At 44.7% G+C, this 14,358-nt stretch overlaps 1 protein-coding gene across 6 annotated transcripts in view; it reads left to right on the top strand.

Annotated features, from left to right (window-relative positions):
- LOC127001239 (sodium-coupled monocarboxylate transporter 1-like) overlaps nucleotides 1-14,358 on the top strand; it is an 85,489-nt gene that overhangs the window by 57,759 nt on the left and 13,372 nt on the right. Inside the window, exon 1 of one of the 6 annotated variants that reach the window (XM_050865525.1) lies at nucleotides 11,329-11,410. The exons of 3 other annotated variants lie outside the window; for them this stretch is intronic. The gene's annotated coding sequence lies outside the window, so the exon portion shown is untranslated. 2 more of the 6 variants (XM_050865528.1, XM_050865527.1) reach the window with 2 other exon arrangements.

Below are 14,358 nucleotides of genomic sequence, written 5' to 3'. Positions count from 1 at the left end.
CGAATCAGGCGGGGGGGAGGGGGGAAGGGGGGAGGCAGGAAGGGGACGGGAGAGGTTGGGGTAAGGCAGGAAGCGAAGGGGGCAGTAAGGTAAGGAATATATATGGGTAGGAGCAGATAGGTGGAGGGTAGAGTAATGGGTAGGGAATGTAGAGAGGGAGAGAGAGGTAAATGGGGAGGGTGTAGAGAGGAGGAGGAGGAGGAGGAGGAGGAGGAGGAGGAGGTAACAAAAAATAGCAGAAGAAAAAGAATATACAGAAAAAACGAAGGAAAAGAAGAGAGGAGGAGGAGGAGGAGGAGGAGGAAGAAAAAGGAGAAAAAAAAAAGAGGAGGAGAGGTTGAGGAATGTAAACTCTATCACTATCATCATCATCACCACCATCATCACCATCATCATCTTACCTAGCATGAGTAGTTTCGGGGAACGCATTTCTTCGTCTCTGAGAATTCGAACTTTCATAAGATTTGATCGTTGTCCTCCTCCTCCTCCTCCTCCTCCTCATTGATCTCCTTTTTCTGCTTCTCCTCTTTCTTCTGCTTCCTTCTCTACCTCTACCTCCTCCTCCTCCTCCTCCTCCTCCTCCATGATCTCCTTTTTCTGCTTCTCCTCCTTGTTATTCTGCTTCCTTCTCTACCTCCTCCTCTTCCTCCTCTTTTTCCTCCTCTTCTCCGTCCTTTTCTTATCCTGTTTCGGTTTTTCTTCTCTTCTTACCCCTTCTTCTTCTCCTCCTTCTCCTCCTCCTCCTCCTCCTCCTCCTCCTCATTTTCCTCCTCTTTCTTTATTATTCTCCTCTGTTTATCTCTTCATTTTTTTTCTCCTGCTCTTCTTCCTTCTCCTCCTCCTCCTCCTCCTCCTCCTTTTAGTTTATGTTTCTTCATCTCTTTTTCTCCTCTTCCTCTTTCGCCTATTATCTTCTTCTCTGCGTCTACTTCTTATCCACCTCCTCCTCTTCCTCTTCCTCCTCCTCCTCCTCCTCCTCCTCCTCCTCCTTTTTGTTTATTTTTCTTCATCTCTTGTTCTCCTCCTCCTCCTCTTTCGCCAACAATCTTCTTCTCTGCGTCTACTTCTTATCTACCTCCTCCTCCTCAACGCAGACGTCCTTGAGAGAACGCCTCCCCCCCTCCCCCCTCTTGTAGGAGTTACCCACTTTGTTCTTATAGCCACGAGTGAGTGAGCTGAGTGGGCGTCCCCTTGATCCGCCCTTTTCACCGTGCGTGTTTTCCTGCACACACACACAAAAAAAGGCCTGTTATTTACTTTTTACTATTACTGCTATTATATTTATTACTATTATTATTTTTATTGTTATTATTATTATTATTATTATTATTATTATTATTACAGATATTTTGCTATTATGTGAGAAATGACACTATTTTGGCAAGACGTATATGCTGGTTCTCTCAACACCGCTATCACCACTGTTACCACCACCACCACCACCACCACCATCACCACCACCACCACTAGCAATAATGACAGTGGTGGTGGTGGTGAGACTAAGCAGTAATCTTCCAATCAGACCATGACACCACAAAAAAAAACATAACGTCATCACCACCACCACCACCACCACCGCCGCCGTCACTTCCCAAAATTATTATGAGGAAAAAGGAGAAGAAAAAAATCTACTTCTGGGTAAAAGTTCCATGAGGTAGTTACACGGTTCAAGGATTTTCCCTCTCTCGTTTTTGACACATCTTTCCTTGTATTGTGTGTGTGTGTGTGTGTGTGTGTGTGTGTGTGCGCGCATACTTGAAGGTGGAATTTATTAGAACACACAATTTTAAGTCTATCATTACGTACTTGTGTGTGTGTGTGTGTGTGTGTGTGTGTGTGTGTGTGTGTGTGTGTGTGTACTTGAGGGTGGAATTTACTAGAACACACAATTTTAAGTCTATCATTACGTACTTGTGTGTGTGTGTGTGTGTGTGTGTGTGTGTGTGTGTGTGTTAATAAAGTCACATGCCCTAACTAACCTAAACACACACACACACACACACACACACACACACACACACACACACACACACACACACACACACACACACATACACATCACATCTTATCAGTTCGTCCATTGATACATTTCTCGTTTGTTTTATTCGTTGTTTTTTTCTCTATTTACATTAACGATTTACTTTCACATACATTTTTATACTAGTTTGTCATGATGTCTCTTTTATGTATCTGTTTGTATGACATTCTCGATTTAAATTCATCTTTGCACTTTAGGAGCAGTGAGCAGCGGGCTTTTTTTTTTTTTTCATTATTGTTTCGTTGTTGTTTTTTCCCCTTGAACTGCTTCCTCTACTTTTAAAAAAAATGTCTCGAATTCTCTAACGCTTTCGGCTCTCACATCAGCTATTTTCAAAGGCCAAAAACGAGACTGATCGGGTTCTCATGAGCGTTTCTTTAGGTTCATGGCACAGAGGAAGGGTCAAACTACCACCAGGGTCATAAAGCTACCCCTGGAAATGCCCACAACACCTACGAAAGCCTTGTCCCATTGCTGATTTTAATTGCTTGATTTTAAGGATGAAGGAGAGTGGAGAGGAAAGAGGGAGAGAAAGGGAGGAAAAAGGGGAAGGAAAAGATTAGGGAGAACAGGATGAGAAAGAGGAGGAGGGAAGGAAAGATAAAAAACGAGAAAAGGGGGAAAGTAAGGAAGGAAAAGGGAGGAAAAGGGGAAAGGAAAAGATTAGGGAGAGAAGGTTGACAAAAAGGAGGAGGGAAGGAAAGATAAAAGGCGAGAAAAGGGAGAGAGAAAAAGGTAAGAAGAAAATAAGGGAGAAGAGAAAAAAGTAAGAAAGTAAGGGAGGAGAGAAAAAAAGTAAGAAGGGAGGAGAGAAAAATAAGAGGAAACTAAGGGAGGAGAAGAGGAGAGAAAAGAAGTCTGAGTATAAGCGCTGAGGTGTCTGAGAATTCCAATGTCTCGTCACACGTAAGGCAAGGCTGGGCGGGGGCGGGCATCAGGGGCAGAGGAATCACTATAGCAAAGATCAATGCAAGCAAGTACACCTCCTCCTGACGATGACGTAACGCTGCCTGACCGTCACAGCTTCCAAGAACAGCTCCCCACACCTACCCCCCCGCCAGTCGGCCTCTAACGAACCAGACAGCGGACAGATAAACAGACCAGCGAACAGATATCACGGTTTACTGGTGCTGCGAAAAAGAGAGAGATAGAAGAATGGAGAGAGAGGAAAGAAAAGGATGCGAGGTACAGAGTGAATGGCTGAAGGAAGGAAGGATACAGATAGATAAAAGAGTAATAAGAGAAATAGATAGAAGGAATTGGAGGTGAGAGGAAGGAAATAGATAAATACACGATTGCTTGGACGAGAGAGGAGAAAAGTCGTGAGTTCATTGAGATTACAGAAGAGAGGATTTGAATATTCTAAAACAGAGGAATAAGGAAGAGAGAGAAGAAAAAACGGTAGGGAGTGTTTATGAGGAAAAAGATAAGAAAATAATAGATAAACAAGAGAGAGAGAGAGAGAGAGAGAGAGAGAGAGAGAGAGAGAGAGAGAGAGAGAGAGAGAGAGAGAGAGAGAGAGAGAGAGAGAGAGAGAGATTATGATAAGATTTAAGAAGATAGAAGGGAAGGAATTTTAAGCACGAAGACAAAAGGAAAGAAAGGAAGGAAGAAAACGCAATCCCGAGAGAGACTAAAAACGAGCGAAAATATGAGAAAATGAGAGAAAAAGAAGAGAAGGGAATGAAGGAGAAGACAAAAAAAAAAAAAGATGAAGAAGGGGAGGAATTTTGATCACGAAGACAGAAGTGAAGAAAGAGAGGAAGACACCATTATCTACCCATCTCCACCCCTTCACCTCCATTACCACACACAGAAACAAACAAACAAAATAGGATATACATAGATTTACATAGGCCACACAGACCCTATCCAATCACACGCCACCAAGACCGCATTTGTACTTAAGTGAGTTTTAAGTTGCAGGAAGTGGCGGTCGAGCTTGCTTCTAGGAGCTCGCAAAGTGTCAAAGATAAGAAGTGGGCGAAGAAAAGTGACCATGTAAATGAAAATGGGAGATGAGAGAAAACGGAGATAAGGTTGAAAACAAAACACTCGGGAGATGCGCAACTAGGAGGAGGAGGAGGAGGAGACTCTTGAGGCACTGTAAGAGAAGGAGGAGGAAGAGGAGGAGGAGGAGGAGGAGGATCATAAGAACTTACAAGTGTCTCTTAAGTACCAACCCACAAAATTCGCATCAAGTCTCCTCTCCTCCTCCTCCTCCTCCTCTTCCTCCTCCTCCTCTTCCTCTTCCTCGGTTAATTTTGGGTTTCAGAAAGAGAGAAAAATAAGTTATTCATTTCCTTCTACTTTGTTCTTCCTCATTCCTTCAGTCCTCCTCCTCCTCCTCCTCGTCCTCCTCCTCCTTCTCCTCCTATTTAGTGAAGAGGAGAAAAGAAAACAAGATCGTGAGAGCAATTCTGATGACTTGATTTTAAGGATGAAAAAGAGTGGAGAGGAAAGAGGGAGAGAAAGGGAGAGAAAAAGGGAGAAGGAAAGGGGGAGGAGGAGGGGACGAAAGGTGCAAGACAAGAGAAAGAGAGGAGAGAAAAACGGTGAGAAGAGAGTAAGGAAGGAGGGAAGAAGGGGAGATAAAAGGAAAGGAAGGAGGTAAGGAAAGGAAGAAGGAAAATGAGAGAGGAGGAGAAGATGAAAGGTTACGATGAAGAGGGTGGAGATAAAGATGAAGGAGAGAAGAAGAAGAAGAAGAAGAAGAAGAAGAAGAAGGAAGGGAGGAAGGGGAGATAGGTGGGAGAGGAAGAAGAGGAAATAAAGGAAAAGAGATAAAGATAGGGAGAAGAAGAAGATGAGGAGGAAAGGGGAAAAAGAAGAGGGAGAAGGAATGAGTAGGAAGGGGAAGAAATTAACAAAAAGGAAGAGGAAGAGGAAGAGGAAAAGCAGGAAAAGAGGAATGGACGAAACAAGAAGAAGAGGAAGAAAAGAGAAAGAAGAGGAAAAGAAGTAGAGAAAGAAAAGAAAATGAGACAAATGGTAAACTAAGATAAAGAGAAGGAAAGAAGAAGGGAGAAAAAGATGAAGTAAGAGAAAGAAGGAGAATAAATAAGAAATAATGAAAGACAGAGAAGGAAGAAAACGGAGGATCGCAAGAAGGGAGGAAGAGACATAAAGGGTGATAAATGGGGAAGGGAGAAAAGGAAGAGAAGAGGGAGAGAAAAGGGAGATAAATAAAAGAGGGAGAGGCAAGGTTACGGTAGGAAGCAGGAAGGGGGAGAGAGAGAGAGAGAGAGAGAGAGAGAGAGAGAGAGAGAGAGAGAGAGAGAGAGAGAGAGAGAGAGAGAGAGAGAGAGAGAGAGAGAGAGAGAGAGAGAGAGAGAAAAGGGAGAGAGAAATCAAGGGAGGGGAAGAACAGTTAAGGGTGGCAAGAAAGGGAGATATGATGGGTAGCATTTAGGCAAGGTCTCACACACACACACACACACACACACACACACACACACACACACACACACACACACACACACACACACACACACACACACACACACACACACACACACACACACACACACACGTACACGAATCACCTGGTTTGGCTGCATTCCAGGTGTGTGTGTGTGTGTGTGTGTGTGTGTGTGTGTGTGTGTGTGTGTGTGTGTCTGTGACCTTGCCCGAAGCAGCCATGACTTAAACAACAGATGCTTTTTTTTTTTTTGTCCACTTAAGGACGAAGCAATGTGCGTTGACCTTTCCACTCCTTCCACTCCACTCCACTCCTCCACTTCCCTACTCCCCATCCATTCCCCATTCCCCATTCTCTTTATTTTTTGTTTTTCTTCCTCTTTTCTTCCCCTTATCTTCCTCTTGTTATCTCTTCCATCCCTCTTTTCCTTCTCCTCCTCTTCTTCATTTTCCTCTTCCTCTCTTTTGTTAACCTCTCCCTCCTTCCTTCTCATTCTTTCTTCCTTTTCTTCTTCTCCTTTTCTCTTCCTTTTCTTTTCCTTCTCCCCTTCCCCCATTCTCCTCTATTCCCCGACTCCCTTCCATTCACCCACTTCACTCCCCTTCTTTTCCACTACTCCACTTCCTTACTCCATTTCACTACTCCATTACTCTATTCCCCATTCCATTACGCCACTTTACTACTCCTGTCCAGTCCAGTTCCCTCCATTTCCCTACTCCCTTCCACTCCCCACTACTCCACTTCACTCTCAGTCCATTCCATTTCACTACTCCACTTCACATTTCCACTCCACATCACTCTACAGCTCCAATCCATTCAACTACTCTCTTCCCATCCACTCCACTCCTCACCTCCAATCCACTTCTCATCCATTTCCCTACTCCACTTCACTCCCCTTCTCATAACTCCACTCCCCTTACCTCCATTCTCCTTCATTACCACACTCCACTTCATCTATTCCACCACCCTATACCTCCAGTCCTCCTCCTCCACTCCATTCCCCCCAATCCACTCCCTCACTCCACCCATCACCACAGCCATACAGTTCTTCTTACCATTTTCTTTCTTATGAATTCATCAATGCCCACATGAACTCCCAGATAGATAGATAGATAGATAAATAGATAGATAGATAGATAGATAGACAATTTACTGAACACAATAGTACAAGCTCTCTCTCATACAAGAACATCAACCCCCATCCTTTCTCTCCTCTCGTTCCTCCCCTCTCTCTCCCTTTCCCCTGCCTTAAACACAACCCCACGGTTACCAATGCAAACAGTTACTCCCCACCCCCCAACCTCCCCCCCCCCCCCCCCCGCATCTAAGTTACATTACACACAGCATGTCTCTCCTTACTTAATTGACCTTTTAAGAGAGAGAGAGAGAGAGAGAGAGAGAGAGAGAGAGAGAGAGAGAGAGAGAGAGAGAGAGAGAGAGAGAGAGATTGAGGGCATAGGGAGGCGGTGTCGTGTAAGCTTTAACCATAATATTGTACACACACACACACACATACACACACACACACGAACACACACACACACAAGGTCACCCATAACCTCTCTCTAAAAAGACATTTCAAGTGACAACGAGCATCCTCCTCATCCTCCTCCTCCTCCTCCTCCTCCTCCTGCTGCTGCAAGGTCTGGGTTAGATCCGCAGGGGAGGAAGAGGAGGAGGAAGAAAGGGAGGAAGATACGGTGAGGAAAGGAGAGGTGGAAGATGGGGAGGAAGGAAGGAAGAACTGGGTCGTGGAGGAGGAGGAGGAGGAAGAAGGGGAGGAAGATACGGTGAGGAAAGGAGAGGTGGAAGATGGGGAGGAAGGAAGGAAGAACTGGGTCGTGGAGGAGGAGGAGGAGGAGGAAGAGAGAGGAACATGAAGAAGAGGAGGAAGAAAAGAAGAAAGATATGGGAGAGAAAGGGAGATATAGAAAGGAGGAAAAAGGAGGAAGGAAAAAGAAATGGAGGAAGAAATGGAGAAAAAAGTGAGGGAAAGATAAAGAAAGGAAGAAAAGCTGGAGGAAAAGAGGAAAGGAGGAAGAAAGTAAGAGAATGGGGAGGAAAAGAGAAGAAAATGAAAGGGAGGGAAGAATTGGAGGAAAAGGAGAGGAAGAAGGAAGGAAGAAAGAGGGGAGAGAGAGAAGGCCAGAAGAGGAGGGAAAGGAAGGAAGAGGGGAGGAAGAAGGGGAAGGTGAGGGGAAGAGTGGAAAGGAAGGGGAGGAAAGAATGCGAAGGGGGGAGGAAGGAGGGGGAGGAGAGAGAGGGAGGAATGTATTACCTCCGCCCTCAATACCTGGGGAGGAGGGTCGAGGTGAGGACGAGGAGGAGGAGGAGGAGGAGGAGGAGGAGGAGGAGGAAGAGACTGTCACTAATCTTCCTTGCCATAATTCTTCTCTTTCCATTATAATTATTCTCTCTCTCTCTCTCTCTCTCTCTCTCTCTCTAATAATAAAGATGTTTCATAAGACGAGAAATACGCATCAGTGAACGAGAGAGAGAGAGAGAGAGAGAGAGAGAGAGAGAGAGAGAGAGAGAGAGAGAGAGAGAGAGAGAGAGAGAGAGAGAGAGAGAGAAATTAGAGCTAACTCACTCTAATAATTAAACTGAAAACTAATAGGATTATGCTACCCTCCCCCCTTTCTCATTTCCTCTTCTTCCTCCCCCTCCTCTTCCTCCTCTTCCTCCTCCTCCTCCTCCTCCTCCTCTTTCCTTTGGTCCGTCAATCCCTTGCAATACAAACATTTGTTCTACCAAGCTATGCAAAGGAGAGAGAGAGAGAGAGAGAGAGAGAGAGAGAGAGAGAGAGAGAGAGAGAGAGAGAGAGAGAGAGAGAGAGAGAGAGAGAGAGAGAGAGAGAGAGAGAGAAAGAATGTAATCGCATGAACTTGTATTAAATGAATGAATGATTTGTTAACTATGTACACACACACACACACACACACACACACACACACACACACACACACACACACACACACACACACACACACACACACACACACAGAAATATAATATCTAACATAGGAATAATAACAATAACAACAACAATTAGAAGAATAAAAATAAGAAAAAAATATAAGAACAACAAAATAAAGGTGAAATTAAGATAAAGAAGAAGAATAGGCAATACCCACTACCAAGGTCCAGCGAGATTCAAACTAGGATTCCTGTATTGCTATTTGCTAACCCTTCCACCACAGGACCACAAGACACGACGCAACTCTAAGGTGTTTCCGCGCCGTCTTTCCCGCCCCGCTCCTCCCTCCTTGGCCTCTGAATGTTACTCCAAGGGCCTGTATTATCAAACCCTTCGACGCCCAAGTACACGTATTTGACAAGGAGGTGTCTGAAAATGCCGCCCGGTGGTGTCACATAAGTAGTCGGAGTTTTAGGTTTTCAGTGCATCGAAATTTTATACTTTCAACCGATATTAGCAAACTACGAGATAACCTTTTGGAACACCGACTCCACCATCGTGATCATGAACCTTTTTTTTTTTTACAGTAGAGGAAACAGCACAAGGGCAAAAAAATAAAAGGAAACGATAATGAAAAAAAGCCCGCTACTCACTGGTCCTATGAAAGAGTTGAGGAGAGTGACCGAAAGACAAGTCAATTTCAATTTTTTTTATATTTTTTACAGTAGAGGAAACAGCACAAGGGCAAAAAAATAAAAGGAAACGATAATGAAAAAAAAGCCCGCTACTCGCTGGTCCTTTGAAAGATTTAAGAAGAGTGGCCGAAAGACAGGTCAGCTTCTGGATAATCACGAGCCTAAAATAATTACGGCAAGACTACTTATATTTAGATAATGGAGGGAAAATAAAGGAAAGAGCAGCGAGTGGTGGACTTTTTTATTATTGTTTCCTCTTTTGTGTGCCCTTGAGCTGTCTCCTTTGTTGTAAAAAAAAAATAGAAAAATAAAATAAACACTTCATCTCACTTTTTTGTTTTGTTTCACTCCCACAGATGTGCTCGTATTGAATTTTCACAGTTTCGAAATCGGCACAGTTTTCCGATTCATTAGGTGTGTTACAAGCACCGATAAGGAAAAAGAAAGTGGTGGAAATTGCAAAGGTCCTCATCGACAGAATGCTGGCGTGGGAGAAGAGAGTCGGTCTGTCGTCTGTCGGTGCAATTCTCACAGATGTGCTCGTATTGAATTTTCACAGTTTCGAAATCGGCACAGTTTTCCGATTCTTTAGGTGTGTTACAAGCACCGATAAGGAAAAAGGTGGTGAAAATTGCAAAGGTCCTCATCGACAGAATGCTGGCGTGGGAGAAGAGAGTCGGTCTGTTGTCACCCTGTTCCGGGCCACCATTAATTAGCAATGACCCGACCCGCACCTTTTATAGTGACACCAAATTGTCGAGTCCGTTTTGGCGTTGGCTCCCGCTGGTCCATTTCTCCCCTCTGCTCTACCACACAGTCCTAACACCTATTTTTTCCTCTCATGTGTAACCTATACCTTACATATGAGAGGAAGAGATAGGTGTTGGGACTGTGTGGCAGAGCAGAGGGGAGGAAAGGACCCGCGGTAGCCTACGCCAGACCGGCCTCAACATATTTGGACGACTATAGGAGGGAACAGAACAATCCTTAAACAGCAAGCCTCGCCCCTCCCTGCCCGATGTGAGTAGAGGAGTGACGGTGCTTTCGGCTCACAACTATTTCTCATGTTTTTTATTCTAATGGAAGGAACACCAATAAGGAAGAAAACGAGAAGGAAGGAATATGTAAGAGTTACCTATAAGGAGCTACGAGAATTTGTAGAGTTAAGCCCTCAAACTCTCCCACCATGAACTGGCAAAGGAAAATAACAGAAAAACAACAACAAAGGGGGAACCAAATGGAAAGCCAAAGGGTAATCTAGTTCCCTGGGGTGTAAGAGTGGGGAAGTTTGTTGCAGTGAAGGATAAAAACAAAACTAAAAACCGGGTCACTGGGTTAAGTTTGTGATGTCTAGGGACCTTCACCTGTTCCCCTCCTCCTCCTTCTTCTCTCCTCCTCCTCTTCTACGTGACTTATGGGAAGGATTAGCGGGCAGCATCCTTAGGGGGGAAAGAAGGGGTCAGGGAGAGAGGACTTTTTTATGGTCTTGAAATGTTTATATTAGCGTTCATTGCGATACTTCAAGCCCTTGGTGTAAGTGTATGGACGAGCGATGTCAAGGGGCGTGGAGAGAGCCGAAAAAATTAGGTTATATAGGGGGAAGGGTGGAAGGGGAGACAGGTGGAGGGAGAGGAAGTGGAGGAAAAGGAGGTGTGGTGGAGGAGAGAAGTGGATTGTATGTATGCTCTCTCACCTCCTCCTCTTTCTTCCTCCTCCTCCTCCTCCTGCTCTAATCACTCTTTCCACTCATATTGATGGGCTTTGTGTGTGTGTGTGTGTGTGTGTGTGTGTGTGTGTGTGTGTGTGTGTGTGTGTGTGTGTGTGTGTGTGTAGCCCAGGTGAGTCTAGGACAGGATGTGATACGAGGCACCGGCAAGTCCTCGTCCTCCTCCTCCTCCTCCTCCTCCTTCTCCTCCTCCTCCTCCTCCTCCTCCTCCTCCTTAACCTTCCTAGAGATAAGGATAGCCTTTCTCTCTCACCATTTATCTATCTAATTATCTCTCATCCGCACACACACGCACACACACACACACACACACACACACACACACACGTTTCAAAATACTGTGAGTTCTTCGCCTCTCATTCTTATCCGACGGACATCCGAGAGTTCCAATTCCCCCCCCCCCCATCTCTCTCTCTCTCTCTCTGTTATCACAATTCTTCACCGGTCACTCAATCCCTTTAAAAACAATCTCCCTTTCGTATCCTCCCTCCCCCACCCCCCAGCCCACACTCTCTCTCTCCCTCCCTATCAGCTCCTCCCTCACGAGTCACGATTCATCATTCCTCTCTTCAGTCTCCAGTGGTCAGTCGTCAAGGGAGGACGCACACACTCGGTACTCCCCCACGCTACGTTACTTCAGTATTTTCCAAGCGTCTTATTAGTAACTTATGTGGCTAGTTTCGCTTTTTACTTCCACTTTTGCGAGAGAGTGTGAGAGTGATTTGGAAGTGTTGGATAAGAGTTAAGTCTTATTACAAACTTAGTCGTGAAAAGTAACATGAGACAAAGATCAAGAAAACCCAAGTAACCAACGCCTTGAAAAACGGGTCTAAAAGGTATAAATCAGTGTCCATGTTCTTAATTCAACGTATCGACGACTCCGTTCCCCTGTTTGAAAAGCCTGTTGTGGAAGTTGCTGTTGGGAGGGATTTCCATGGACTGTTTTGGTGATGGTGGTGATAGTTTTAAAAAGAAAACTATAAACTGGAGTATCCTTTGCCTTCTTGTTCTTCGTTTTCTCCCATCTATTACTCCTCCTCTTCCTCCTCCTCCTTCACTTCTTCTGCGTTTTGAACGGGGAAATCTCAACCCATGAAAAACTGGTTAATCTTCGCTGTGGTCTTGGGAAATAGTGCTTGTGGTGGGAAATAGTGGTGGGAAATAGTGCTTGTGGTGGGAAATAGTGCTTGGGGAATAGTGCTTGTGGTGGGAAATAGTGCTTGGGAAATAGTGCTTGTGGTGGGAAATAGTGCTTGGGAAATAGTGCTTGTGGTGGGAAATAGTGCTTGGGAAATAGTGCTTGTGGTGGGAAATAGTGCTTGGGAAATAGTGCTTGTGGTGGGAAATAGTGCTTGGGAAATAGTGCTTGTGGTGGGAAATAGTGCTTGTGGTGGGAAATAGTGCTTGTGGTGGGAAATAGTGCTTGTGGTGGGAAATAGTGCTTGTGGTGGGAAATAGTGCTTGTGGTGGGAAATAGTGCTTGTGGTGGGAAATAGTGCTTGTGGTGGGAAATAGTGCTTGGGAAATAGTGCTTGTGGTGGGAAATAGTGCTTGTGGTGGGAAATAGTGCTTGTGGTGGAAATAGTGCTTGGGAAATAGTGCTTGTGGTGGGAAATAGTGCTTGTGGTGGAAATAGTGCTTGGGAAATAGTGCTTGTGGTGGGAAATAGTGGTGGGAAATAGTGCTTGTGGTGGGAAATAGTGGTGGGAAATAGTGCTTGGGAAATAGTGCTTGTGGGAAATAGTGCTTGTGGTGGGAAATAGTGCTTGTGGTGGGAAATAGTGCTTGTGGTGGGAAATAGTGCTTGTGGTGTAAATAGTGCTTGGGAAATAGTGCTTGTGGTGGGAAATAGTGCTTGTGGTGGAAATAGTGCTTGTGGTGGGAAATAGTGCTTGTGGTGGGAAATAGTGCTTGTGGTGGGAAATAGTGCTTGTGCTTGTGGTGGGAAATAGTGCTTGTGGTGGGAAATAGTGCTTGTGGTGGGAAATAGTGCTTGTGGTGGGAAATAGTGCTTGGAAAATAGTGCTTGTGGTGGGAAATAGTGCTTGTGGTGGGAAATAGTGCTTGTGGTGGGAAATAATGCTTGTGGTGGGAAATAGTGCTTGTGGTGGGAAATAGTGCTTGTGGTGGGAAATAGTGCTTGTGGTGGGAAATAGTGCTTGTGGTGGGAAATAGTCCTTGTGGTGGGAAATAGTCCTTGTGGTGGGAAATAGTGCTTGTGGTGGGAAATAGTGCTTGTGGTGGGAAATAGTCCTTGTGGTGGGAAATAGTCCTTGTGGTGGGAAATAGTGCTTGTGGTGGGAAATAGTCCTTGTGGTGGGAAATAGTCCTTGTGGTGGGAAATAGTCCTTGTGGTGGGAAATAGTGCTTGCCTTCTTCATTACGCTGGTTTTGTTATACGCATCAGTTTTTAGTGTTCGTATGCGCTGTTTTGTTTCATATATGCAAACTTGCTTTGTATTTGTATTGCGTAAAGGTGGAAGTAGAAAGGAGTATTTACGCATTTACTGCCACTAATACTAATACTAATACTACTACTATTACTACTACTGCTTCTACTATTACTACTTCTACTACTACTACTACTACTACTACTACTACTACTACTACTACTGCTTCTACTATTACTACTTCTACTACTACTACTACTACTACTACTACTACTACTACTGCTTCTACTGGTACTACTTCTACTACTACTACTACTACTACCACTACTACTAATACTACTTCTACTACTACAACTTGTCTTCTTGTTCTTAGTTTCCTCCCACCTATTACTCCTCCTCCTCCTCCTCCTCCTCCACTTCTTCCTTCCTCCATTCCTCTCCTCCCACCCCCTTTCCTCCCTTTTTTAATCTCCCTTTTTCTTCTACATCCTTCTCCTTTCCATCCATATCTCTGCAAACGGCTTTTCATGTTCCTCTCCCTTCCTCCTTTTCCTCCACCTCCTCCTCCTCCTCCTCCTCCTCCTCTTCCTCTTCTTCTTCCTCCTCCTCCTCCTCCTACTCCTCCTATCTGAAGTAGTCCCGTGGGATTAGTATACCCACGGGCCAAATTAAATTCAGTGATTCCATATTTTACTAATGCTCCGTGGTATGCAACATTCCTCCTCCTCCTGATCATCCTCCTCCTCCTCCTCCTCCTCTCTCGGTGTGGAAGTGTTTGGTCTAATAGCAACACGTTGTTTAAATAATATTGATGATGATGATGATCTGGAGGGCTCTCATCCTTCTTAGTGTGGTATGTAATGTTTGGAGAGGATGTTTGTGTGTGTGTGTGTGTGTGTGTGTGTGTGTGAGAGAGAGAGAGAGAGAGAGAGAGAGAGAGAGAGAGAGAGAGAGAGAGAGAGAGAGAGAGAAGCATTCAAATAAACAGCTCCGGTGAAGTCAAAGAAGGCAACCACATCAACACAAAACACAAACAACAAACAAGAAAACAAACACAATGCAATACAAAACAGAACAGCAAAAAAGCAAAACAAAAAAAACACACACACACACACACACACACACACACACACACACACACACACACACACACACACACACACACACACAC

This window comes from Eriocheir sinensis, chromosome 20 (genome assembly GCF_024679095.1).
Source record: "Eriocheir sinensis breed Jianghai 21 chromosome 20, ASM2467909v1, whole genome shotgun sequence".
NCBI lineage: Eukaryota > Metazoa > Arthropoda > Malacostraca > Decapoda > Varunidae > Eriocheir > Eriocheir sinensis.
The sequence above is the reverse complement of the archived record's forward strand: the minus strand, read 5'-3'. Positions and strand labels throughout refer to the sequence as shown.